The sequence below is a fragment of the Myotis davidii genome, unplaced genomic scaffold (assembly GCF_000327345.1).
Source record: "Myotis davidii unplaced genomic scaffold, ASM32734v1 scaffold281, whole genome shotgun sequence".
Taxonomy (NCBI): Eukaryota; Metazoa; Chordata; class Mammalia; order Chiroptera; family Vespertilionidae; genus Myotis; species Myotis davidii.
In genome coordinates this window covers 1,567,308-1,572,213 of record NW_006293784.1, presented here as the reverse complement: position 1 = coordinate 1,572,213, position 4,906 = coordinate 1,567,308, and positions in this window count along the sequence as shown.

Genomic DNA, 4,906 nt, shown 5'->3' with positions numbered 1-4,906 from the left:
GTTGCATCCCTGACAGTTTTTGCTGCAAAAATGAATGAGACCATAGCCCCCTATTTATCCAGAAGTTATTGAACCTTCACTGGGTTTGTGCCCTGAGTGTCTCCTAGGTTACCAAGATTCCACTTAGTATTCTTTGGGAATTTATTAAGTCGTTTAAGTCACCCAGGTGCTCTATGATCATAATTTAGTGCCATAATACCCAATGGCTTGGAAGAAGTTGGAAAAGCTTTATTGGTTTATTACCACAATCCATGCCATGTTTGAATGTACTGAAGCATTTGAATTCAGAAGCTGAGGACAGATAGACTGAAAATCTAAGTCAAGTTTTACACAAAACAATAAAAAACTCTTCTCTTGTCAGATAAAATGCTCAGTAGCTTGCCAGCTACGTGCATAAATCATAGTTAGTTTTCTATTTCATCCCCTCTAACAAAGAGACAACGTGACGGCCATTTCAACCAAAAATAGTCTCCACCGTGACGCAGACACACTGGGTGTGTGGGTTCAGCCCTTCCCCCTTCCCTGCCCTCACTGCTTGTTATAGCCTGAGTGTTGATAAAGTCAACAGGATGTGGCCATAGGCCAAGGGTCAGAGAGTCTATATGGTAATTTCCATGCAGTGTGTATCAGCGATAATGTCCTGTCTTACACTGGAAATAAACTCAAGTAATGTAGATGGTGACATCTGAATCACAATTATGGCAAATAATAAGTCAGAAGAGCCTTGCAATAATCATAAATTACCTTACCTAAAACACTTTATTTTATTTAAAAGTATTTTAAAAAATTTTATTTTCAATTACAGTTGACAATACAATATTGTATTAGTTCCAGGTGTACAACATAGTGATTAGGTATTTCTGTAATTTAAGAAGCGATCACTCCAAAAGCCTAGAACCCATCCAACACCATACATAGTTATTCCAAAAGTATTTACTATATTTCCCATGCTATGCTTTATATTCCTGTGACTATAAACTGGCAATTAGGGAAGGGGGGGTGGTCAGTGCACATCATAGCGACTGGTCAGTTGGTCGACTGGTTGACCAGTCACTTAGGCTTTTATATATATAGATTGCTAGTCCTGTCCTTCCTCCTGTGTACACTCCAAAGCTAACGTTCCCCAATTTGAACCTATCTTCCTACTTACCATCCTCAGGGTCTATAGGCCCTGGACCTCTCTTTATCTACCCCCCACCCCAGGCCCTCCTTACCCCTGCTGTGGCTTCATGTATCCTTCCAACTACCCCCACCCTCAGCTCTGCTGCTGGCTGTGGCGAGGATACAGTGACTTGGAACCCCCCCTTCTTTTGGCCTTCATTCAAGTCCCATTTCCTTCCATTATCTGCTTTCCCAGCAAGTAAACCTTTCCTGCTGTCCTAAGTCCTCAACCTCATCTCTGCTTCCTTCCTTGGCAACTAAGCATACATCCCACATTTTAGATAACTTGGACCACGTAGCATGCCTAAGCTCCCTCAAGCTCCCTCTTCCAACCACAAAATCCTTTTGCATCATTACTTCCTTTGTTTCAACTTAAGTTTCTGAGATAAAAATGGGTCTTTCTCTCTAAGGTAAAACTCTGCCTATGCTGGCGATGCCAGCCACTCTTTCATCCAACACCAATTCCTGCCTCTCTTAGTGGTTCTCAATCTTCCTAATGCCGGGACCCTTTAATACAGTTCCTCATGTTGTGGTGACCCCCAATTTCATTGTTACAAATTGAACAGAATTAAAGCATAGTGATTCATCACAAAAACAATATGTAATTATATATGTGTTTTCTGATGGTCGTAGGCGACCCCTGTGAAAGGGTTGTTAGACCCCCAAAGGGGTCACGACCCACAGGTTGAGAACCGCTGCTTTAGACTCTCTCCTCCAATGGCTCCTTCCCTTGGAACTACTGTCATGCTAGCTCGATACTGACATGTATTTTTTATTCCTGTTATGTAATTTCATTTACCTTATGGGTCTCCCTGACTCTAACTAGACCCTGGGATTTAAGAGAACCATAGGAACCCAAATCTTGGCTTTTAAATTTGCAAGATTTAAAAGAATACAGGATTTGCAAGAATACAGGATCTTTTAAGAGTCAGTTTTCCAGTTCCTTAAGATATAGATTTCCTGGGCCATGGCGAGAGGAAGGGTCATTAAGGAGAGAAATGAGGCGAGATTCTACTAGGGATATGAGAAGATAAAAGCAGACATTGATAGTGAGGCCAACTCTCTTCCCTACCCCCTTCTAACCTTGCTGACACAACCCACTACATGTCATAAAAGCTGAAAAGAACAGATACTGGCTTTCCCAGCCTTCATTGCAGCTAGAATTGATGGAGCAGGCTTCTGAGGGCTTTTACAAAGATTGTCTTCATTAATAAACAGAGAGATAAGGAAGTATGTCCTCTCCCTGACTTTTGGAATGTTGTCATGTGAGGACATGAAGTTTTGTGCTGCAGCAATCTATTGTGATCGTGAAGGGGACCTGCTGGCAGATTGCAGATGGCAGAGTAGGAAGATGGAGAGAGGCTGAGTCTTCAGGATGTTGTTGAGATGCTAAACCAACCATGGGACCACCCACCTTTGTGTTCCTTGTTATATGCGATAATAAGCAGTTCTTACTGCGTAGGCCACCCTTATGCAGTTACATGGAGTTGAAAACATCCCATACCCACTTTTCCCACTCCCTTTCTTAGAGAAAAGGCCCATTGCCAAGGGTTTGTGGGGTGGAGGTTGAACTAACAAGTTGGAGAAGTTGAGACCTAAGGGAACCTTTGTCTCACAATCATATTAAACATCTTGTTTGTTGGCAAAGTATACAGTTCCCCTTAGCCACCATGGTAAGGGAATGGCAAGAAAGGAATGGTTGTGTGGCCAGTTGGAAAGGCCTGAGATTTCATAGATTTCCAGAGAATGAAGTGGGCAAATAGCCGTTATTTCCCCAGGGGAAAGTCAAGGAGGAAAAGTCAGACTTGGAGAGGCTTTGATGTGGGCAAGAGACCAGAGCTGTGGACGCCACACTCACGGACTGATTACGGGAGGCCGTCCACGTCCGAGGAGGTGTGATGAGCTCATAAGTCCAGGCATAGGAGGTCCACACAGTGTGGACACAGTGCCCGGGGGCCGGAGGCCTCTTCACAGCCCGGATGCCATCCAACCCATTCCTCCAAAAGGAAAACTGAATTGCCCGAGGAAAACCTGACTAAAACCAAACTTCATAACAACAGGTAGAGTGGGGACTTGGGCCCCAAAGTTAATTTAGTTATTAGAAAAGTGCAGTTTTCTCCTCTTATGTACTTGAATATGCAGACAGAAATGTCTTTCCTGCTTAACAATGCTCTATCTTAAATAAGCAAAATCCCAGTCTTCCCTCAATCCTGCTCTCCCCTAAAGTTCTCTATCCCCTTTCATTCCTTCCCTGCCAATTTTTTTGAGAGAATTCTCTCTACTGGGGGCCTTTACCTCTTTACAACCTACTTACTCTAACCCCTTCTCATCTGACACCTGGCTCCAGGCCCATCATCTGATGAGCCTGCTACATAACGGGTCAGTCAGAGTACATTGATTAAAATTATACTTTGACTTACAATTTTTCCTTTGTCTGACTTAGAAAAGTAGCTTCGATTAATGAATAAAGAGCCTCACAAATGTTCTATTGACTCTTCAAATGAGTCCAATGCCAACTCACCCATCTTTCCCTTCAAACCAGCTTCATCTCCTGATTTCTGAGCTTCAAATAGTTCAAAGCACCAGGCTCATTTTTAATTCTCCCCACCCCCCTCCTTTTCCCACATAATCCATTTCAAATCTTTTGGCTTCGTGGCCTACCACAGAGCGCTATTGTGAAAGATAGATGGGCCAGATCTCTGTGGTGGATAACTCGCGGGTGCTTTGAGAATCACCTGTGCTAAACACACAAATATTAAAAACAAACAATAACACACCGGTCCCCTGGGTCCCACTCCAGATGTCCTGACTGGATGTGAGCCCACTCAGGATCCCCGCGGCTCCCGTATCTGTGCTCTGTGGCCTCACTACAAAGGATGCCTGTCTTGTTCTCTGGTTGCTTCCTGTGTCTGCCCAGCCAAATGGCAGCTGCTTTTGGTGACACCTACTCCAGTGTCTTCTCAGTGTCTAGCCCAGGGCTGGGTGCCCCTCATTGATTGGGGGAATGTGCATCCCCAAGTGCACCAAACTGATTGTGTCTGTAAGAAGTGACACACGTTTGAGCCATTTGATTCTTTACATAAGGACCTGGGGTTCTCATATACCACTCCCCGTGACATACCAAGAGCCCATCAGAAATTGGTTTCTGGACGTCAAGAAGATGTATTCAGGTTTCATAGACAGCTTCAGTGCAGAGGCCCCCTTAAACACAAATGGCCTGTGAGGCACAAAGCGGCCAGGCTCACTCATCAGGCTGATCCACTGAGTCCTCCCCTAGGCAGCTGGCCGGGCTGTGGTTTGGCCCCTGATCCTATGCCAAGTAATTGCTCATCCGGTTGGCATCCAATCAGTTAGTCGGCCATTCATTCATTTACTCATGCAGGCCTGCAGTCACATAGTCACCCACTCAGCACATATTAACTGAGAGCCTACTATGTGCCAGCCGCTCTTCTCCCATTGGAGACAACATAGATGGTAGCACGAGGAGCACAGGACCTTGGGACCGACCAGGATGGTGTGTAGGGCAGGTTTCCCAAAAAGTTCACGTCCAGCACCTGGCTCAGCATTGCCCTCCACACCCAATGGGGTTAAGCACCGATCCCTGCGTCCCAAGCCACAGGTAGGAAGTTCAAGGCAGGATTGAGCTGGAAACTGGCTGTAATGGGAAAGGGAGCCTGGAGAGGTGGCCCTGGCGTGGCCAGGAGAGCGTTTCCAAGTTGCTGCATTCATTGTCTTGGGGGTGGGG